At 39.6% G+C, this 22571-nt stretch overlaps 13 non-coding genes across 13 annotated transcripts; all 13 read left to right on the plus strand.

The window, feature by feature from the left end:
* The first annotated feature begins 680 nt into the window (after window positions 1-680).
* Window positions 681-792, plus strand: trnal-caa. The gene is made up of 2 exons: window positions 681-718; window positions 747-792. It is a non-coding gene; the product is annotated as a tRNA-Leu (tRNA).
* Window positions 793-1188: 396 nt separating this feature from the next.
* Window positions 1189-1300, plus strand: trnal-caa. The gene is made up of 2 exons: window positions 1189-1226; window positions 1255-1300. It is a non-coding gene; the product is annotated as a tRNA-Leu (tRNA).
* A 903-nt stretch (window positions 1301-2203) lies between these two features.
* trnal-caa lies at window positions 2204-2315 on the plus strand. The gene is made up of 2 exons: window positions 2204-2241; window positions 2270-2315. It is a non-coding gene; the product is annotated as a tRNA-Leu (tRNA).
* Window positions 2316-3219: 904 nt separating this feature from the next.
* On the plus strand, window positions 3220-3331 carry trnal-caa. The gene is made up of 2 exons: window positions 3220-3257; window positions 3286-3331. It is a non-coding gene; the product is annotated as a tRNA-Leu (tRNA).
* Window positions 3332-3727: 396 nt separating this feature from the next.
* Window positions 3728-3839, plus strand: trnal-caa. Its single transcript has 2 exons — window positions 3728-3765; window positions 3794-3839. It is a non-coding gene; the product is annotated as a tRNA-Leu (tRNA).
* A 395-nt stretch (window positions 3840-4234) lies between these two features.
* Window positions 4235-4346, plus strand: trnal-uaa. Its single transcript has 2 exons — window positions 4235-4272; window positions 4301-4346. It is a non-coding gene; the product is annotated as a tRNA-Leu (tRNA).
* A 2422-nt stretch (window positions 4347-6768) lies between these two features.
* On the plus strand, window positions 6769-6880 carry trnal-caa. Its single transcript has 2 exons — window positions 6769-6806; window positions 6835-6880. It is a non-coding gene; the product is annotated as a tRNA-Leu (tRNA).
* A 2931-nt stretch (window positions 6881-9811) lies between these two features.
* Window positions 9812-9922, plus strand: trnal-uaa. The gene is made up of 2 exons: window positions 9812-9849; window positions 9878-9922. It is a non-coding gene; the product is annotated as a tRNA-Leu (tRNA).
* A 2425-nt stretch (window positions 9923-12347) lies between these two features.
* Window positions 12348-12459, plus strand: trnal-caa. The gene is made up of 2 exons: window positions 12348-12385; window positions 12414-12459. It is a non-coding gene; the product is annotated as a tRNA-Leu (tRNA).
* A 2419-nt stretch (window positions 12460-14878) lies between these two features.
* trnal-caa lies at window positions 14879-14990 on the plus strand. The gene is made up of 2 exons: window positions 14879-14916; window positions 14945-14990. It is a non-coding gene; the product is annotated as a tRNA-Leu (tRNA).
* A 912-nt stretch (window positions 14991-15902) lies between these two features.
* On the plus strand, window positions 15903-16014 carry trnal-caa. Its single transcript has 2 exons — window positions 15903-15940; window positions 15969-16014. It is a non-coding gene; the product is annotated as a tRNA-Leu (tRNA).
* A 904-nt stretch (window positions 16015-16918) lies between these two features.
* On the plus strand, window positions 16919-17030 carry trnal-caa. The gene is made up of 2 exons: window positions 16919-16956; window positions 16985-17030. It is a non-coding gene; the product is annotated as a tRNA-Leu (tRNA).
* A 4954-nt stretch (window positions 17031-21984) lies between these two features.
* On the plus strand, window positions 21985-22096 carry trnal-caa. The gene is made up of 2 exons: window positions 21985-22022; window positions 22051-22096. It is a non-coding gene; the product is annotated as a tRNA-Leu (tRNA).
* The last annotated feature ends 475 nt before the right edge of the window (window positions 22097-22571 follow it).

Genomic DNA, 22571 nt, shown 5'->3' on the forward strand with positions numbered 1-22571 from the left:
CACTTCTGTCAAAAGGGGCTTTGATAACTGAAAGAAGTGTTGAGACACAGAAAATGTAAACATTTTTTTGGCCGAGTGGTTTAAACGGTTCAACTTATTGTCAAGTCAACATATTTTGCTGCTACAAATTACATTTGTTGAATTACTGTTCATACAGCACATATCGCATGTCAGAATGGCTGAGTGGTGTAAGGTGCCAGACTCAAGGCATTTTCACCTTCTCAGTTGATGAGGTTTCTGGTCTCCAAATGGAGGCGTGGGTTCAAATCCCACTTCTGACAAAGGGTCTTTTGTAATTGGAAGAAGTGTTGAGATAGTAAAAATTTCAATTTCAGCCTTGCCAGTTGATAAGGTTTCTGCTCTCCACATAGTGGCACGGGTTCAAATCTGGCTTCAGACAAAGTCTGAAAATCGAATAAATGTTGATGCCGTAAATGTAATAGTAGGCATTTCTGCTTTTTTTGCACAGTATCCCATTTTGGTCTACAAATGAAGATGTGGCTTCAAATCACACTTCTGTCAAAAGGGGCTTTGATAACTGAAAGAAGTGTTGAGACACAGAAAATGTAAACATTTTTTTGGCCGAGTGGTTTAAACGGTTCAACTTATTGCCAAGTCAACATATTTTGCTGCTACAAATTACATTTGTTGAATTACTGTTCATACAGCACATATTGCATGTCAGAATGGCCGAGTGGTCTAAGGCGCCAGACTCAAGGCATTTTCACCTTCTCAGTTGATGAGGTTTCTGGTCTCCAAATGGAGGCGTGGGTTCAAATCCCACTTCTGACAAAGGGTCTTTTGTAACTGGAAGAACTGTTGAGATAGTAAAAATTTCAATTTCAGCCTTGCCAGTTGAGAAGGTTTCTGCTCTCCACATAGTGGGATGGGTTCAAATCTGGCTTCAGACAAAGTCTGAAAATCGAATAAATGCTGATGCCTTAACTGTAATAGTAGGCATTTCTGCTTTTGCACAGTATCCCATTTTGGTCTACAAATGAAGATGTGGCTTCAAATCACACTTCTGTCAAAAGGGGCTTTGATAACTGAAAGAAGTGTTGAGACACAGCAAATGTAAACATTTTTTTGGCCGAGTGGTTTAAACGGTTCAACTTATTGCCAAGTCAACATATTTTGCTGCTACAAATTACATTTGTTGAATTACTGTTCATACAGCACATATCGCATGTCAGAATGGCCGAGTGGTCTAAGGCGCCAGACTCAAGGCATTTTCACCTTCTCAGTTGATGAGGTTTCTGGTCTCCAAATGGAGGCGTGGGTTCAAATCCCACTTCTGACAAAGGGTCTTTTGTAACTGGAAGAAGTGTTGAGATAGTAAAAATTTCAATTTCAGCCTTGCCAGTTGATAAGGTTTCTGCTCTCCACATAGTGGCACGGGTTCAAATCTGGCTTCAGACAAAGTCTGAAAATCGAATAACGCTGATGCCTTAAGTGTAATAGTAGGCATTTCTGCTTTTGCACAGTATCCCATTTTGGTCTACAAATGAAGATGTGGCTACAAATCACACTTCTGTCAAAAGGGGCTTTGATAACTGAAAGAAGTGTTGAGACACAGAAAATGTAAACATTTTTTTGGCCGAGTGGTTTAAACGGTTCAACTTATTGCCAAGTCAACATATTTTGCTGCTACAAATTACATTTGTTGAATTACTGTTCATACAGCAAAACTTGCATGTCAGAATGGCCGAGTGGTCTAAGGCGCCAGACTCAAGGCAGTTTCACCTTGTCAGTTGATGAGGTTTCTGGTCTCCAAATGGAGGCGTGGGATCAAATCCCACTTCCGACAAAGGATCTTTTGTAACTGGAAGAAGTGTTGAGATAGTCAAAATTTCAATTTCAGCCTTGCCAGTTGATAAGGTTTCTGCTCTCCACATAGTTGCATGTGTTCAAATCTGGCTTCAGACAAAGTCTGAAAATCGAATAACTGTTGATGCCTTAACTGTAATAGTAGGCATTTCTGCTTTTGCACAGTATCCCATTTTGGTCTACAAATGAAGATGTGGCTTCAAATCACACTTCTGTCAAAAGGGGCTTTGATAACTGAAAGAAGTGTTGAGACACAGAAAATGTAAACATTTTTTTGGCCGAGTGGTTTAAACGGTTCAACTTATTGCCAAGTCAACATATTTTGCTGCTACAAATTACATTTGTTGAATTACTGTTCATACAGCACATATCGCATGTCAGAATGGCCGAGTGGTCTAAGGCGCCAGACTCAAGGTATTTTCACCTTCTCAGTTGATGAGGTTTCTGGTCTCCAAATGGAGGCGTGGGTTCAAATCCCACTTCTGACAAAGGGTCTTTTGTAACTGGAAGAAGTGTTGAGATAGTAAAAATTTCAATTTCAGCCTTGCCAGTTGATAAGGTTTCTGCTCTCCACATAGTGGCACGGGTTCAAATCTGGCTTCAGACAAAGTCTGAAAATCGAATAAATGTTGATGCCGTAAATGTAATAGTAGGCATTTCTGCTTTTGCACAGTGTCCCATTTTGGTCTACAAATGAAGATGTGGCTTCAAATCACACTTTTGTCAAAAGGGGCTTTGATAACTGAAAGAAGTGTTGAGACACAGAAAATGTAAACATTTTTTTGGCCGAGTGGTTTAAACGGTTCAACTTATTGTCAAGTCAACATATTTTGCTGCTACAAATTACATTTGTTGAATTACTGTTCATACAGCACATATCGCATGTCAGAATGGCTGAGTGGTGTAAGGTGCCAGACTCAAGGCATTTTCACCTTCTCAGTTGATGAGGTTTCTGGTCTCCAAATGGAGGCGTGGGTTCAAATCCCACTTCTGACAAAGGGTCTTTTGTAATTGGAAGAAGTGTTGAGATAGTAAAAATTTCAATTTCAGCCTTGCCAGTTGATAAGGTTTCTGCTCTCCACATAGTGGCACGGGTTCAAATCTGGCTTCAGACAAAGTCTGAAAATCGAATAAATGTTGATGCCGTAAATGTAATAGTAGGCATTTCTGCTTTTGCACAGTATCCCATTTTGGTCTACAAATGAAGATGTGGCTTCAAATCACACTTCTGTCAAAAGGGGCTTTGATAACTGAAAGAAGTGTTGAGACACAGAAAATGTAAACATTTTTTTGGCCGAGTGGTTTAAACGGTTCAACTTATTGCCAAGTCAACATATTTTGCTGCTACAAATTACATTTGTTGAATTACTGTTCATACAGCACATATTGCATGTCAGAATGGCCGAGTGGTCTAAGGCGCCAGACTCAAGGCATTTTCACCTTCTCAGTTGATGAGGTTTCTGGTCTCCAAATGGAGGCGTGGGTTCAAATCCCACTTCTGACAAAGGGTCTTTTGTAACTGGAAGAAGTGTTGAGATAGTAAAAATTTCAATTTCAGCCTTGCCAGTTGATAAGGTTTCTGCTCTCCACATAGTGGCACGGGTTCAAATCTGGCTTCAGACAAAGTCTGAAAATCGAATAAATGTTGATGCCTTGAATGTAATAGTAGGCATTTCTGCTTTTGCACAGTGTCCCATTTTGGTCTACAAATGAAGATGTGGCTTCAAATCACACTTCTGTCAAAAGGGGCTTTGATAACTGAAAGAAGTGTTGAGACACAGAAAATGTAAACATTTTTTTGGCCGAGTGGTTTAAACAGTTCAACTTATTGCCAAGTCAACATATTTTGCTGCTACAAATTACATTTGTTGAATTACTGTTCATACAGCAAAACTTGCATGTCAGAATGGCCGAGTGGTCTAAGGCGCCAGACTCAAGGCATTTTCACCTTCTCAGTTGATGAGGTTTCTGGTCTCCAAATGGAGGCGTGGGTTCAAATCCCACTTCTGACAAAGGGTCTTTTGTAACTGGAAGAAGTGTTGAGATAGTAAAAATTTCAATTTCAGCCTTGCCAGTTGAGAAGGTTTCTGCTCTCCACATAGTGGCACGGGTTCAAATCTGGCTTCAGACAAAGTCTGAAAATCGAATAAATGCTGATGCCTTAACTGTAATAGTAGGCATTTCTGCTTTTGCACAGTATCCCATTTTGGTCTACAAATGAAGATGTGGCTTCAAATCACACTTCTGTCAAATGGTCTTTGATAACTGAAAGAAGTGTTGAGACACAGAAATTGTAAACATTTTTTTGGCCGAGTGGTTTAAACGGTTCAACTTATTGCCAAGTCAACATATTTTGCTGCTACAAATTACATTTGTTGAATTACTGTTCATACAGCAAAACTTGCATGTCAGAATGGCTGAGTGGTCTAAGGCGCCAGACTTAAGGCATTTTCACCTTCTCAGTTGATGAGGTTTCTGGTCTCCAATTGGAGGCGTGGGTTCAAATCCCACTTCTGACAAAGGGTCTTTTGTAACTGGAAGAAGTGTTGAGATAGTAAAAATTTCAATTTCAGCCTTGCCAGTTGATAAGGTTTCTGCTCTCCACATAGTGGCATGGGTTCAAATCTGGCTTCAGACAAAGTCTGAAAATCGAATAAATGCTGATGCCTTAACTGTAATAGTAGGCGTTTCTGCTTTTGCACAGTATTCCATTTTGGTCTACAAATGAAGATGTGGCTTCAAATCACACTTCTGTCAAAAGGGGCTTTGATAACTGAAAGAAGTGTTGAGACACAGAAAATGTAAACATTTTTTTGGCCGAGTGGTTTAAACGGTTCAACTTATTGCCAAGTCAACATATTTTGCTGCTACAAATTACATTTGTTGAATTACTGTTCATATAGCACATATCGCATGTCAGAATGGCTGAGTGGTCTAAGGCGCCAGACTCAAGGCATTTTCACCTTCTCAGTTGATGAGGTTTCTGGTCTCCAAATGGAGGCGTGGGTTCAAATCCCACTTCTGACAAAGGTTCTTTGTAACTGGAAGAAGTGTTGAGACAGTAAAAATTTCAATTTCAGCCTTGCCAGTTGAGAAGGTTTGTGCTCTCCACATAGTGGTATGGATTCAAATCTGGCTTCAGACAAAGTCTGAAAATCGAATAAATGCTGATGCCTTAACTGTAATAGTAGGCATTTCTGCTTTTGCACAGTATCCCATTTTGGTCTACAAATGAAGATGTGGCTTCAAATCACACTTCTGTCAAAAGGGGCTTTGATAACTGAAAGAAGTGTTGAGACACAGAAAATGTAAACATTTTTTGGCCGAGTGGTTTAAACGGTTCAACTTATTGTCAAGTCAACATATTTTGCTGCTACAAATTACATTTGTTGAATTACTGTTCATACAGCACATATCGCATGTCAGAATGGCTGAGTGGTGTAAGGCGCCAGACTCAAGGCATTTTCACCTTCTCAGTTGATGAGGTTTCTGTTCTCCAAATGGAGGCGTGGGTTCAAATCCCACTTCTGACAAAGGGTCTTTTGTAATTGGAAGAAGTGTTGAGATAGTAAAAATTTCAATTTCAGCCTTGCCAGTTGATAAGGTTTCTGCTCTCCACATAGTTGCATGTGTTCAAATCTGGCTTCAGACAAAGTCTGAAAATCGAATAACTGTTGATGCCTTAACTGTAATAGTAGGCATTTCTGCTTTTGCACAGTATCCCATTTTGGTCTACAAATGAAGATGTGGCTTCAAATCACACTTCTGTCAAAAGGGGCTTTGATAACTGAAAGAAGTGTTGAGACACAGAAAATGTAAACATTTTTTTGGCCGAGTGGTTTAAACGGTTCAACTTATTGCCAAGTCAACATATTTTGCTGCTACAAATTACATTTGTTGAATTACTGTTCATACAGCAAAACTTGCATGTCAGAATGGCTGAGTGCTCTAAGGCGCCAGATTCAAGGCATTTTCACCTTCTCAGTTGATGAGGTTTCTGGTCTCCAAATGGAGGAGTGGGTTCAAATCCCACTTCTGACAAAGGTTCTTTTGTAATTGGAAGAAGTGTTGAGATAGTCAAAATTTCAATTTCAGCCTTGCCAGTTGATAAGGTTTCTGCTCTCCACATAATTGCATGTGTTCAAATCTGGCTTCAGACAAAGTCTGAAAATCGAATAAATGTTGATGCCGTAAATGTAATAGTAGGCATTTCTGCTTTTGCACAGTGTCCCATTTTGGTCTACAAATGAAGATGTGGCTTCAAATCACACTTCTGTCAAAAGGGGCTTTGATAACTGAAAGAAGTGTTGAGACACAGAAAATGTAAACATTTTTTTGGCCGAGTGGTTTAAACGGTTCAACTTATTGCCAAGTCAACATATTTTGCTGCTACAAATTACATTTGTTGAATTACTGTTCATACAGCAAAACTTGCATGTCAGAATGGCCGAGTGGTCTAAGGCGCCAGACTCAAGGCATTTTCACCTTCTCAGTTGATGAGGTTTCTGGTCTCTAAATGGAGGTGTGGGTTCAAATCCCACTTCTGACAAAAGGTCTTTTGTAACTGGAAGAAGTGTTGAGATAAAAATTTCAATTTCAGCCTTGCCAGTTGATAAGGTTTCTGCTCTCCACATAGTGGCACGGGTTCAAATCTGGCTTCAGACAAAGTCTGAAAATCGAATAAATGCTGATGCCTTAACTGTAATAGTAGGCATTACTGCTTTTGCACAGTATCCCATTTTGGTCTACAAATGAAGATGTGGCTTCAAATCACACTTCTGTCAAATGGTCTTTGATAACTGAAAGAAGTGTTGAGACACAGAAATTGTAAACATTTTTTTGGCCGAGTGGTTTAAACGGTTCAACTTATTGCCAAGTCAACATATTTTGCTGCTACAAATTACATTTGTTGAATTACTGTTCATACAGCAAAACTTGCATGTCAGAATGGCCGAGTGGTCTAAGGCGCCAGACTCAAGGCACTTTCACCTTCTCAGTTGATGAGGTTTCTGGTCTCCAAATGGAGGCGTGGGTTCAAATCCCACTTCTGACAAAGGTTCTTTGTAATTGGAAGAAGTGTTGAGATAGTAAAAATTTCAATTTCAGCCTTGCCAGTTGATAAGGTTTCTGCTCTCCACATAGTGGCATGGGTTCAAATCTGGCTTCAGACAAAGTCTGAAAATCGAATAACTGTTGATGCCTTAACTGTAATAGTAGGCATTTCTGCTTTTGCACAGTATCCCATTTTGGTCTACAAATGAAGATGTGGCTTCAAATCACACTTCTGTCAAAAGGGGCTTTGATAACTGAAAGAAGTGTTGAGACACAGAAAATGTAAACATTTTTTTTGGCCGAGTGGTTTAAACGGTTCAACTTATTGCCAAGTCAACATATTTTGCTGCTACAAATTACATTTGTTGAATTACTGTTCATACAGCAAAATTTGCATGTCAGAATGGCCGAGTGGTCTAAGGCGCCAGACTCAAGGCATTTTCACCTTCTCAGTTGATGAGGTTTCTGGTCTCCAAACGGAGGCGTGGGTTCAAATCCCACTTCTGACAAAGGTTCTTTTGTAACTGGAAGAAGTGTTGAGATAGTAAAAATTTCAATTTCAGCCTTGCCAGTTGATAAGGTTTCTGCTCTCCACATAGTGGCATGGGTTCAAATCTGGCTTCAGACAAAGTCTGAAAATCGAATAAACGCTGATGCCTTAAGTGTAATAGTAGGCATTTCTGCTTTTGCACAGTATCCCATTTTGGTCTACAAATGAAGATGTGGCTACAAATCACACTTCTGTCAAAAGGGGCTTTGATAACTGAAAGAAGTGTTGAGACACAGAAAATGTAAACATTTTTTTGGCGAGTGGTTTAAACGGTTCAACTTATTGCCAAGTCAACATATTTTGCTGCTACAAATTACATTTGTTGAATTACTGTTCATACAGCAAAACTTGCATGTCAGAATGGCCGAGTGGTCTAAGGCGCCAGACTCAAGGCATTTTCACCTTGTCAGTTGATGAGGTTTCTGGTCTCCAAATGGAGGCGTGGGATCAAATCCCACTTCCGACAAAGGATCTTTTGTAACTGGAAGAAGTGTTGAGATAGTCAAAATTTCAATTTCAGCCTTGCCAGTTGATAAGGTTTCTGCTCTCCACATAGTTGCATGTGTTCAAATCTGGCTTCAGACAAAGTCTGAAAATCGAATAACTGTTGATGCCTTAACTGTAATAGTAGGCATTTCTGCTTTTGCACAGTATCCCATTTTGGTCTACAAATGAAGATGTGGCTTCAAATCACACTTCTGTCAAAAGGGGCTTTGATAACTGAAAGAAGTGTTGAGACACAGAAAATGTAAACATTTTTTGGCCGAGTGGTTTAAACGGTTCAACTTATTGCCAAGTCAACATATTTTGCTGCTACAAATTACATTTGTTGAATTACTGTTCATACAGCACATATCGCATGTCAGAATGGCCGAGTGGTCTAAGGCGCCAGACTCAAGGTATTTTCACCTTCTCAGTTGATGAGGTTTCTGGTCTCCAAATGGAGGCGTGGTTCAAATCCCACTTCTGACAAAGGGTCTTTTGTAACTGGAAGAAGTGTTGAGATAGTAAAATTTCAATTTCAGCCTTGCCAGTTGATAAGGTTTCTGCTCTCCACATAGTGGCATGGGTTCAAATCTGGCTTCAGACAAAGTCTGAAAATCGAATAAACGCTGATGCCTTAAGTGTAATAGTAGGCATTTCTGCTTTTGCACAGTATCCCATTTTGGTCTACAAATGAAGATGTGGCTACAAATCACACTTCTGTCAAAAGGGGCTTTGATAACTGAAAGAAGTGTTGAGACACAGAAAATGTAAACATTTTTTGGCCGAGTGGTTTAAACGGTTCAACTTATTGCCAAGTCAACATATTTTGCTGCTACAAATTACATTTGTTGAATTACTGTTCATACAGCAAAACTTGCATGTCAGAATGGCCGAGTGGTCTAAGGCGCCAGACTCAAGGCATTTTCACCTTGTCAGTTGATGAGGTTTCTGGTCTCCAAATGGAGGCGTGGGATCAAATCCACTTCCGACAAAGGATCTTTTGTAACTGGAAGAAGTGTTGAGATAGTCAAAATTTCAATTTCAGCCTTGCCAGTTGATAAGGTTTCTGCTCTCCACATAGTTGCATGTGTTCAAATCTGGCTTCAGACAAAGTCTGAAAATCGAATAACTGTTGATGCCTTAACTGTAATAGTAGGCATTTCTGCTTTTGCACAGTATCCCATTTTGGTCTACAAATGAAGATGTGGCTTCAAATCACACTTCTGTCAAAAGGGGCTTTGATAACTGAAAGAAGTGTTGAGACACAGAAAATGTAAACATTTTTTTTTGGCCGAGTGGTTTAAACGGTTCAACTTATTGCCAAGTCAACATATTCTGCTGCTACAAATTACATTTGTTGAATTACTGTTCATACAACACATATTGCATGTCAGAATGGCCGAGTGGTCTAAGGCGCCAGACTCAAGGCATTTTCACCTTCTCAGTTGATGAGGTTTCTGTTCTCCAAATGGAGGCGTGGGTTCAAATCCCACTTCTGACAAAGGGTCTTCTGTAACTGGAAGAAGTGTTGAGATAGTAAAAATTTCAATTTCAGCCTTGCCAGTTGATAAGGTTTCTGCTCTCCACATAGTGGCACGGGTTCAAATCTGGCTTCAGACAAAGTCTGAAAATCGAATAAATGCTGATGCCTTAACTGTAATAGTAGGCATTTCTGCTTTTGCTCAGTATCCCATTTTGGTCTACAAATGAAGATGTGGCTTCAAATCACACTTCTGTCAAATGGTCTTTGATAACTGAAAGAAGTGTTGAGACACAGAAATTGTAAACATTTTTTTGGCCGAGTGGTTTAAACGGTTCAACTTATTGCCAAGTCAACATATTTTGCTGCTACAAATTACATTTGTTGAATTACTGTTCATACAGCAAAACTTGCATGTCAGAATGGCTGAGTGGTCTAAGGCGCCAGACTTAAGGCATTTTCACCTTCTCAGTTGATGAGGTTTCTGGTCTCCAATTGAGGCGTGGGTTCAAATCCCACTTCTGACAAAGGGTCTTTTGTAACTGGAAGAAGTGTTGAGATAGTAAAAATTTCAATTTCAGCCTTGCCAGTTGATAAGGTTTCTGCTCTCCACATAGTGGCATGGGTTCAAATCTGGCTTCAGACAAAGTCTGAAAATCGAATAAATGCTGATGCCTTAACTGTAATAGTAGGCGTTTCTGCTTTTGCACAGTATTCCATTTTGGTCTACAAATGAAGATGTGGCTTCAAATCACACTTCTGTCAAAAGGGGCTTTGATAACTGAAAGAAGTGTTGAGACACAGAAAATGTAAACATTTTTTGGCCGAGTGGTTTAAACGGTTCAACTTATTGCCAAGTCAACATATTTTGCTGCTACAAATTACATTTGTTGAATTACTGTTCATACAGCACATATCGCATGTCAGAATGGCTGAGTGGTCTAAGGCGCCAGACTCAAGGCATTTTCACCTTCTCAGTTGATGAGGTTTCTGGTCTCCAAATGGAGGTGTGGGTTCAAATCCCACTTCTGACAAAGGTTCTTTTGTAACTGGAAGAAGAGTTGAGACAGTAAAAATTTCAATTTCAGCCTTGCCAGTTGAGAAGGTTTGTGCTCTCCACATAGTGGTATGGATTCAAATCTGGCTTCAGACAAAGTCTGAAAATCGAATAAATGCTGATGCCTTAACTGTAATAGTAGGCATTTCTGCTTTTGCACAGTATCCCATTTTGGTCTACAAATGAAGATGTGGCTTCAAATCACACTTCTGTCAAAAGGGGCTTTGATAACTGAAAGAAGTGTTGAGACACAGAAAATGTAAACATTTTTTTGGCCGAGTGGTTTAAACGGTTCAACTTATTGTCAAGTCAACATATTTTGCTGCTACAAATTACATTTGTTGAATTACTGTTCATACAGCACATATCGCATGTCAGAATGGCTGAGTGGTGTAAGGCGCCAGACTCAAGGCATTTTCACCTTCTCAGTTGATGAGGTTTCTGTTCTCCAAATGGAGGCGTGGGTTCAAATCCCACTTCTGACAAAGGGTCTTTTGTAATTGGAAGAAGTGTTGAGATAGTAAAAATTTCAATTTCAGCCTTGCCAGTTGATAAGGTTTCTGCTCTCCACATAGTTGCATGTGTTCAAATCTGGCTTCAGACAAAGTCTGAAAATCGAATAACTGTTGATGCCTTAACTGTAATAGTAGGCATTTCTGCTTTTGCACAGTATCCCATTTTGGTCTACAAATGAAGATGTGGCTTCAAATCACACTTCTGTCAAAAGGGGCTTTGATAACTGAAAGAAGTGTTGAGACACAGAAAATGTAAACATTTTTTTGGCGAGTGGTTTAAACGGTTCAACTTATTGCCAAGTCAACATATTTTGCTGCTACAAATTACATTTGTTGAATTACTGTTCATACAGCAAAATTTGCATGTCAGAATGGCCGAGTGGTCTAAGGCGCCAGACTCAAGGCATTTTCACCTTCTCAGTTGATGAGGTTTCTGTTCTCCAAATGGAGGCGTGGGTTCAAATCCCACTTCTGACAAAGGGTCTTTTGTAACTGGAAGAAGTGTTGAGATAGTAAAAATTTCAATTTCAGCCTTGCCAGTTGATAAGGTTTCTGCTCTCCACATAGTGGCACGGGTTCAAATCTGGCTTCAGACAAAGTCTGAAAATCGAATAAATGCTGATGCCTTAACTGTAATAGTAGGCATTTCTGCTTTTACACAGTATCCCATTTTGGTCTACAAATGAAGATGTGGCTTCAAATCACACTTCTGTCAAAAGGGGCTTTGATAACTGAAAAAGAAGTGTTGAGACACAGAAAATGTAAACATTTTTTTGCCGAGTGGTTTAAACGGTTCAACTTATTGCCAAGTCAACATATTTTGCTGCTACAAATTACATTTGTTGAATTACTGTTGATACAGCACATATTGCATGTCAGAATGGCCGAGTGGTCTAAGGCGCCAGACTCAAGGCATTTTCACCTTCTTAGTTGATGAGGTTTCTGGTCTCCAAATGGAGGCGTGGGATCAAATCCCACTTCCGACAAAGGTTCTTTTGTAACTGGAAGAAGTGTTGAGATAGTCAAAATTTCAATTTTAGCCTTGCCAGTTGATAAGGTTTCTGCTCTCCACATAGTTGCATGTGTTCAAATCTGGCTTCAGACAAAGTCTGAAAATCGAGTAAATGTTGATGCCGTAAATGTAATAGTAGGCATTTCTGCTTTTGCACAGTGTCCCATTTGGTCTACAAATGAAGATGTGGCTTCAAATCACACTTCTGTCAAAAGGGGCTTTGATAACTGAAAGAATTGTTGAGACACAGAAAATGTAAACATTTTTTGGCCGAGTGGTTTAAACAGTTCAACTTATTGCCAAGTCAACATATTTTGCTGCTACAAATTACATTTGTTGAATTACTGTTCATACAGCAAAACTTGCATGTCAGAATGGCCGAGTGGTCTAAGGCGCCAGACTCAAGGCATTTTCACCTTCTCAGTTGATGAGGTTTCTGGTCTCCAAATGGAGGCGTGGGTTCAAATCCCACTTCTGACAAAGGTTCTTTTGTAACTGGAAGAAGTGTTGAGATAGTAAAATTTCTATTTCAGCCTTGCCAGTTGATAAGGTTTCTGCTCTCCACATAGTGGCATGGGTTCAAATCTGGCTTCAGACAAAGTCTGAAAATCGAATAAACGCTGATGCCTTAACTGTAATAGTAGGCATTTCTGCTTTTGCACAGTATCCCATTTTGGTCTACAAATGAAGATGTGGCTTCAAATCACACTTCTGTCAAAAGGCTTTTGATAACTGAAAGAAGTGTTGAGACACAGAAAATGTAAACATTTTTTTGGCCGAGTGGTTTAAACGGTTCAACTTATTGCCAAGTCAACATATTTTGCTGCTACAAATTACAATTGTTAAATTACTGTTCATACAGCAAAACTTGCATGTCAGAATGGCTGAGTGCTCTAAGGCGCCAGATTCAAGGCATTTTCACCTTCTCAGTTGATGAGGTTTCTGGTCTCCAAATGGAGGCGTGGGTTCAAATCCCACTTCTGACAAAGGTTCTTTTGTAATTGGAAGAAGTGTTGAGATAGTCAAAATTTCAATTTCAGCCTTGCCAGTTGATAAGGTTTCTGCTCTCCACATAGTTGCATGTGTTCAAATCTGGCTTCAGACAAAGTCTGAAAATCGAATAAATGTTGATGCCTTAAATGTAATAGTAGGCATTTCTGCTTTTGCACAGTGTCCCATTTTGGTCTACAAATGAAGATGTGGCTTCAAATCACACTTCTGTCAAATGGTCTTTGATAACTGAAAGAAGTGTTGAGACACAGAAATTGTAAACATTTTTTTGGCCGAGTGGTTTAAACGGTTCAACTTATTGCCAAGTCAACATATTTTGCTGCTACAAATTACATTTGTTGAATTACTGTTCATACAGCAAAACTTGCATGTCAGAATGGCCGAGTGGTCTAAGGCGCCAGACTCAAGGCATTTTCACCTTCTCAGTTGATGAGGTTTCTGGTCTCTAAATGGAGGTGTGGGTTCAAATCCCACTTCTGACAAAAGGTCTTTTGTAACTGGAAGAAGTGTTGAGATAAAAATTTCAATTTCAGCCTTGCCAGTTGATAAGGTTTCTGCTCTCCACATAGTGGCACGGGTTCAAATCTGGCTTCAGACAAAGTCTGAAAATCGAATAAATGCTGATGCCTTAACTGTAATAGTAGGCATTACTGCTTTTGCACAGTATCCCATTTTGGTCTACAAATGAAGATGTGGCTTCAAATCACACTTCTGTCAAATGGTCTTTGATAACTGAAAGAAGTGTTGAGACACAGAAATTGTAAACATTTTTTGGCCGAGTGGTTGAAACGGTTCAACTTATTGCCAAGTCAACATATTTTGCTGCTACAAATTACATTTGTTGAATTACTGTTCATACAGCAAAATTTGCATGTCAGAATGGCTGAGTGGTCTAAGGCGCCAGACTCAAGGCATTTTCACCTTCTCAGTTGATGAGGTTTCTGGTCTCCAAACGGAGGCGTGGGTTCAAATCCCACTTCTGACAAAGCTTCTTTTGTAACTGGAAGAAGTGTTGAGATAGTAAAAATTTCAATTTCAGCCTTGCCAGTTGATAAGGTTTCTGCTCTCCACATAGTGGCATGGGTTCAAATCTGGCTTCAGACAAAGTCTGAAAATCGAATAAACGCTGATGCCTTAAGTGTAATAGTAGGCATTTCTGCTTTTGCACAGTATCCCATTTTGGTCTACAAATGAAGATGTGGCTACAAATCACACTTCTGTCAAAAGGGCCTTTGATAACTGAAAGAAGTGTTGAGACACAGAAAATGTAAACATTTTTTGGCCGAGTGGTTTAAACGGTTCAACTTATTGCCAAGTCAACATATTTTGCTGCTACAAATTACATTTGTTGAATTACTGTTCATACAGCAAAACTTGCATGTCAGAATGGCCGAGTGGTCTAAGGCGCCAGACTCAAGGCATTTTCACCTTGTCAGTTGATGAGGTTTCTGGTCTCCAAATGGAGGCGTGGGATCAAATCCCACTTCCGACAAAGGATCTTTTGTAACTGGAAGAAGTGTTGAGATAGTCAAAATTTCAATTTCAGCCTTGCCAGTTGATAAGGTTTCTGCTCTCCACATAGTTGCATGTGTTCAAATCTGGCTTCAGACAAAGTCTGAAAATCGAATAACTGTTGATGCCTTAACTGTAATAGTAGGCATTTCTGCTTTTGCACAGTATCCCATTTTGGTCTACAAATGAAGATGTGGCTTCAAATCACACTTCTGTCAAAAGGGGCTTTGATAACTGAAAGAAGTGTTGAGACACAGAAAATGTAAACATTTTTTTGGCCGAGTGGTTTAAACGGTTCAACTTATTGCCAAGTCAACATATTTTGCTGCTACAAATTACATTTGTTGAATTACTGTTCATACAGCACATATCGCATGTCAGAATGGCCGAGTGGTCTAAGGCGCCAGACTCAAGGTATTTTCACCTTCTCAGTTGATGAGGTTTCTGGTCTCCAAATGGAGGCGTGGGTTCAAATCCCACTTCTGACAAAGGAGTCTTTTGTAACTGTAACTGGAAGAAGTGTTGAGATAGTAAAAATTTCAATTTCAGCCTTGCCAGTTGATAAGGTTTCTGCTCTCCACATAGTGGCACGGGTTCAAATCTGGCTTCAGACAAAGTCTGAAAATCGAATAAATGTTGATGCCGTAAATGTAATAGTAGGCATTTCTGCTTTTGCACAGTATCCCATTTTGGTCTACAAATGAAGATGTGGCTTTCAAATCACACTTCTGTCAAAAGGGGCTTTGATAACTGAAAGAAGTGTTGAGACACAGAAAATGTAAACATTTTTTTGGCCGAGTGGTTTAAACGGTTCAACTTATTGTCAAGTCAACATATTTTGCTGCTACAAATTACATTTGTTGAATTACTGTTCATACAGCACATATCGCATGTCAGAATGGCTGAGTGGTGTAAGGTGCCAGACTCAAGGCATTTTCACCTTCTCAGTTGATGAGGTTTCTGGTCTCCAAATGGAGGCGTGGGTTCAAATCCCACTTCTGACAAAGGGTCTTTGTAATTGGAAGAAGTGTTGAGATAGTAAAAATTTCAATTTCAGCCTTGCCAGTTGATAAGGTTTCTGCTCTCCACATAGTGGCACGGGTTCAAATCTGGCTTCAGACAAAGTCTGAAAATCGAATAAATGTTGATGCCGTAAATGTAATAGTAGGCATTTCTGCTTTTGCACAGTATCCCATTTTGGTCTACAAATGAAGATGTGGCTTCAAATCACACTTCTGTCAAAAGGGGCTTTGATAACTGAAAGAAGTGTTGAGACACAGAAAATGTAAACATTTTTTTGGGCGAGTGGTTTAAACGGGTTCAACTTATTGCCAAGTCAACATATTTTGCTGCTACAAATTACATTTGTTGAATTACTGTTCATACAGCACATATTGCATGTCAGAATGGCCGAGTGGTCTAAGGCGCCAGACTCAAGGCATTTTCACCTTCTCAGTTGATGAGGTTTCTGGTCTCCAAATGGAGGCGTGGGTTCAAATCCCACTTCTGACAAAGGGTCTTTTGTAACTGGAAGAAGTGTTGAGATAGTAAAAATTTCAATTTCAGCCTTGCCAGTTGATAAGGTTTCTGCTCTCCACATAGTGGGATGGGTTCAAATCTGGCTTCAGACAAAGTCTGAAAATCGAATAAATGCTGATGCCTTAACTGTAATAGTAGGCGTTTCTGCTTTTGCACAGTATCCCATTTTGGTCTACAAATGAAGATGTGGCTTCAAATCACACTTCTGTCAAAAGGGGCTTTGATAACTGAAAGAAGTGTTGAGACACAGAAAATGTAAACATTTTTTGGCCGAGTGGTTTAAACGGTTCAACTTATTGCCAAGTCAACATATTCTGCTGCTACAAATTACATTTGTTGAATTACTGTTCATACAGCACATATTGCATGTCAGAATGGCCGAGTGGTCTAAGGCGCCAGACTCAAGGCATTTTCACCTTCTCAGTTGATGAGGTTTCTGTTCTCCAAATGGAGGCGTGGGTTCAAATCCCACTTCTGACAAAGGGTCTTCTGTAACTGGAAGAAGTGTTGAGATAGTAAAAATTTCAATTTCAGCCTTGCCAGTTGATAAGGTTTCTGCTCTCCACATAGTGGCACGGGTTCAAATCTGGCTTCAGACAAAGTCTGAAAATCGAATAAATGCTGATGCCTTAACTGTAATAGTAGGCATTTCTGCTTTTGCACAGTATCCCATTTTGGTCTACAAATGAAGATGTGGCTTCAAATCACACTTCTGTCAAAAGGGCCTTTGATAACTGAAAGAAGTGTTGAGACACAGAAAATGTAAACATTTTTTTTGGCCGAGTGGTTTAAACGGTTCAACTTATTGCCAAGTCAACATATTCTGCTGCTACAAATTACATTTGTTGAATTACTGTTCATACAGCAAAATTTGCATGTCAGAATGGCCGAGTGGTCTAAGGCGCCAGACTCAAGGCATTTTCACCTTCTCAGTTGATGAGGTTTCTGGTCTCCAAATGGAGGCGTGGGTTCAAATCCCACTTCTGACAAAGGTTCTTTTGTAACTGGAAGAAGTGTTGAGATAGTAAAAATTTCAATTTCAGCCTTGCCAGTTGATAAGGTTTCTGCTCTCCACATAGTGGCATGGGTTCAAATCTGGCTTCAGACAAAGTCTGAAAATCGAATAAACGCTGATGCCTTAACTGTAATAGTAGGCATTTCTGCTTTTGCACAGTATCCCATTTTGGTCTACAAATGAAGATGTGGCTTCAAATCACACTTCTGTCAAAAGGGGCTTTGATAACTGAAAGAAGTGTTGAGACACAGAAAATGTAAACATTTTTTTGGCCGAGTGGTTTAAACGGTTCAACTTATTGCCAAGTCAACATATTTTGCTGCTACAAATTACATTTGTTGAATTACTGTTCATACAGCAAAACTTGCATGTCAGAATGGCCGAGTGGTCTAAGGCGCCAGACTCAAGGCATTTTCACCTTCTCAGTTGATGAGGTTTCTGGTCTCCAAATGGAGGCGTGGTTCAAATCCCACTTCTGACAAAGGGTCTTTGTAACTGGAAGAAGTGTTGAGATAGTAAAAATTTCAATTTCAGCCTTGCCAGTTGATAAGGTTTCTGCTCTCCACATAGTGGGATGGGTTCAAATCTGGCTTCAGACAAAGTCTGAAAATCGAATAAATGCTGATGCCTTAACTGTAATAGTAGGCATTTCTGCTTTTGCACAGTATCCCATTTTGGTCTACAAATGAAGATGTGGCTTCAAATCACACTTCTGTCAAAAGGGGCTTTGATAACTGAAAGAAGTGTTGAGACACAGAAATTGTAAACATTTTTTTGGCCGAGTGGTTTAAACGGTTCAACTTATTGCCAAGTCAACATATTTTGCTGCTACAAATTACATTTGTTGAATTACTGTTCATACAGCACATATTGCATGTCAGAATGGCCGAGTGGTCTAAGGCGCCAGACTCAAGGCATTTTCACCTTCTCAGTTGATGAGGTTTCTGGTCTCCAAATGGAGGCGTTGGTTCAAATCCCACTTCTGACAAAGGGTCTTTTGTAACTGGAAGAAGTGTTGAGATAGTAAAAATTTCAATTTCAGCCTTGCCAGTTGATAAGGTTTCTGCTCTCCACATAGTGGCACGGGTTCAAATCTGGCTTAAGACAAAGTCTGAAAATCGAATAAATGCTGATGCCTTAACTGTAATAGTAGGCATTTCTGCTTTTGCACAGTATCCCATTTTGGTCTACAAATGAAGATGTGGCTTCAAATCACACTTCTGTCAAAAGGGGCTTTGATAACTGAAAGAAGTGTTGAGACACAGAAAATGTAAACATTTTTTTGGCCGAGTGGTTTAAACGGTTCAACTTATTGCCAAGTCAACATATTTTGCTGCTACAAATTACATTTGTTGAATTACTGTTCATACAGCACATATTGCATGTCAGAATGGCCGAGTGGTCTAAGGCGCCAGACTCAAGGCATTTTCCCTTCTCAGTTGATGAGGTTTCTGGTCTCCAAATGGAGCGTGGTTCAAATCCCACTTCTGACAAAGGTTCTTTTGTAACTGGAAGAAGTGTTGAGATAGTAAAAATTTCAATTTCAGCCTTGTCAGTTGATAAGGTTTCTGCTCTCCACATAGTGGCATGGGTTCAAATCTGGCTTCAGACAAAGTCTGAAAATCGAATAAATGCTGATGCCTTAACTGTAATAGTAGGCATTTCTGCTTTTACACAGTATCCCATTTTGGTCTACAAATGAAGATGTGGCTTCAAATCACACTTCTGTCAAAAGGGGCTTTGATAACTGAAAGAAGTGTTGAGACACAGAAAATGTAAACATTTTTTTGGCCGAGTGGTTTAAACGGTTCAACTTATTGCCAATCAACATATTTTTCTGCTACAAATTACATTTGTTGAATTACTGTTCATACAGCACATATTGCATGTCAGAATGGCCGAGTGGTCTAAGGCGCCAGACTCAAGGCATTTTCACCTTCTCAGTTGATGAGGTTTCTGTTCTCCAAATGGAGGCGTGGGTTCAAATCCCACTTCTGACAAAGGCTCTTTTGTAACTGGAAGAAATGTTGAGATAGTAAAAATTTCAATTTCAGCCTTGCCAGTTGATAAGGTTTCTGCTCTCCACATAGTGGCACGGGTTCAAATCTGGCTTCAGACAAAGTCTGAAAATCGAATAAATGCTGATGCCTTAACTGTAATAGTAGGCATTTCTGCTTTTGCACAGTATCCCATTTTGGTCTACAAATGAAGATGTGGCTTCAAATCACACTTCTGTCAAAAGGGGCTTTGATAACTGAAAGAAGTGTTGAGACACAGAAAATGTAAACATTTTTTGGCCGAGTGGTTTAAATGGTTCAACTTATTGCCAAGTCAACATATTCTGCTGCTACAAATTACATTTGTTGAATTACTGTTCATACAGCAAAATTTGCATGTCAGAATGGCCGAGTGGTCTTAGGCGCCAGACTCAAGGCATTTTCACCTTCTCAGTTGATGAGGTTTCTGGTCTCCAAATGGAGGCGTGGGTTCAAATCCCACTTCTGACAAAGGATCTTTTGTAACTGGAAGAAGTGTTGAGATAGTAAAAATTTCAATTTCAGCCTTGCCAGTTGAGAAAGGTTTCTGCTCTCAACATAGTGGTATGGGTTCAAATCTGGCTTCAGACAAAGTCTGAAAATCGAATAAACGCTGATGCCTTAACTGTAATAGTAGGCATTTCTGCTTTTGCACAGTATCCCATTTTGGTCTACAAATGAAGATGTGGCTTCAAATCACACTTCTGTCAAAAGGGGCTTTGATAACTGAAAGAAGTGTTGAGACACAGAAAATGTAAACATTTTTTGGCCGAGTGGTTTAAACGGTTCAACTTATTGCCAAGTCAACATATTTTGCTGCTACAAATTACATTTGTTGAATTACTGTTCATACAGCACATATTGCATGTCAGAATGGCCGAGTGGTCTAAGGCGCCAGACTCAAGGCATTTTCACCTTCTCAGTTGATGAGGTTTCTGTTCTCCAAATGGAGGCGTGGGTTCAAATCCCACTTCTGACAAAGGCTCTTTTGTAACTGGAAGAAATGTTGAGATAGTAAAAATTTCAATTTCAGCCTTGCCAGTTGATAAGGTTTCTGCTCTCCACATAGTGGCACGGGTTCAAATCTGGCTTCAGACAAAGTCTGAAAATCGAATAAATGCTGATGCCTTAACTGTAATAGTAGGCATTTCTGCTTTTGCACAGTATCCCATTTTGGTCTACAAATGAAGATGTGGCTTCAAATCACACTTCTGTCAAATGGTCTTTGATAACTGAAAGAAGTGTTGAGACACAGAAATTGTAAACATTTTTTTGGCCGAGTGGTTTAGACGGTTCAACTTATTGCCAAGTCAACATATTTTGCTGCTACAAATTACATTTGTTGAATTACTGTTCATACAGCAAAACTTGCATGTCAGAATGGCCGAGTGGTCTAAGGCGCCAGACTCAAGGCATTTTCACTTTCTCAGTTGATGAGGTTTCTGGTCTCCAAATGGAGGCGTGGTTTCAAATCCCACTTCTGACAAAGGTTTTTTGTAATTGGAAGAAGTGTTGAGATAGTAAAATTTCAATTTCAGCCTTGCCAGTTGATAAGGTTTCTGCTCTCCACATAGTGGCATGGGTTCAAATCTGGCTTCAAAAAGTCTGAAAATCGAATAACTGTTGATGCCTTAACTGTAATAGTAGGCATTTCTGCTTTTGCACAGTATCCCATTTTGGTCTACAAATGAAGATGTGGCTTCAAATCACACTTCTGTCAAAAGGGGCTTTGATAACTGAAAGAAGTGTTGAGACACAGAAAATGTAAACATTTTTTGGCCGAGTGGTTTAAACGGTTCAACTTATTGCCAAGTCAACATATTTTGCTGCTACAAATTACATTTGTTGAATTACTGTTCATACAGCACATATTGCATGTCAGAATGGCCGAGTGGTCTAAGGCGCCAGACTCAAGGCATTTTCACCTTCTCTCAGTTGATGAGGTTTCTGGTCTCCAAATGGAGGCGTGGTTCAAATCCCACTTCTGACAAAGGGTCTTTTGTAACTGGAAGAAGTGTTGAGATAGTAAAAATTTCAATTTCAGCCTTGCCAGTTGATAAGGTTTCTGCTCTCCACATAGTGGCACGGGTTCAAATCTGGCTTCAGACAAAGTCTGAAAATCGAATAAATGCTGATGCCTTAACTGTAATAGTAGGCATTTCTGCTTTTGCACAGTATCCCATTTTGGTCTACAAATGAAGATGTGGCTTCAAATCACACTTCTGTCAAAAGGGGCTTTGATAACTGAAAGAAGTGTTGAGACACAGAAAATGTAAACATTTTTTTGGCCGAGTGGTTTAAATGGTTCAACTTATTGCCAAGTCAACATATTCTGCTGCTACAAATTACATTTGTTGAATTACTGTTCATACAGCAAAATTTGCATGTCAGAATGGCCGAGTGGTCTTAGGCGCCAGACTCAAGGCATTTTCACCTTCTCAGTTGATGAGGTTTCTGGTCTCCAAATGGAGGCGTGGGTTCAAATCCCACTTCTGACAAAGGATCTTTTGTAACTGGAAGAAGTGTTGAGATAGTAAAATTTCAATTTCAGCCTTGCAGTTGAGAAAGGTTTCTGCTCTCAACATAGTGGTATGGGTTCAAATCTGGCTTCAGACAAAGTCTGAAAATCGAATAAATGCTGATGCCTTAACTGTAATAGTAGGCATTTCTGCTTTTGCACAGTATCCCATTTTGGTCTACAAATGAAGATGTGGCTTCAAATCACACTTCTGTCAAAAGGGGCTTTGATAACTGAAAGAAGTGTTGAGACACAGAAAATGTAAACATTTTTTGGCCGAGTGGTTTAAACGGGTTCAACTTATTGCCAATCAACATATTTTTCTGCTACAAATTACATTTGTTGAATTACTGTTCATACAGCACATATTGCATGTCAGAATGGCCGAGTGGTCTAAGGCGCCAGACTCAAGGCATTTTCACCTTCTCAGTTGATGAGGTTTCTGGTCTCCAAATGGAGGCGTGGGTTCAAATCCCACTTCTGACAAAGGGTGTTTTGTAACTGGAAGAAATGTTGAGATAGTAAAAATTTCAATTTCAGCCTTGCCAGTTGATAACGTTTCTGCTCTCCACATAGTGGCACGGGTTCAAATCTGGCTTCAGACAAAGTCTGAAAATCGACAAATGCTGATGCCTTAACTGTAATAGTAGGCATTTCTTTTTTGCACAGTATCCCATTTTGGTCTACAAATGAAGATGTGGCTTCAAATCACACTTCTGTCAAAAGGGGCTTTTATTTTTTTGGCCAAGTGGTTTAAACGGTTCAACTTATTGCCAAGTCAACATATTCTGCTGCTACAAATTACATTTGTTGAATTACTGTTCATACAACACATATTGCATGTCAGAATTGCCGAGTGGTCTAAGGCGCCAGACTCAAGGCATTTTCACCTTCTCAGTTGATGAGGTTTTGGTCTCCAAATGGAGGCGTGGTTCAAATCCCACTTCTGACAAAGGTTCTT

Source organism: Puntigrus tetrazona, unplaced genomic scaffold (assembly GCF_018831695.1).
Source record: "Puntigrus tetrazona isolate hp1 unplaced genomic scaffold, ASM1883169v1 S000000623, whole genome shotgun sequence".
Taxonomy (NCBI): Eukaryota; Metazoa; Chordata; class Actinopteri; order Cypriniformes; family Cyprinidae; genus Puntigrus; species Puntigrus tetrazona.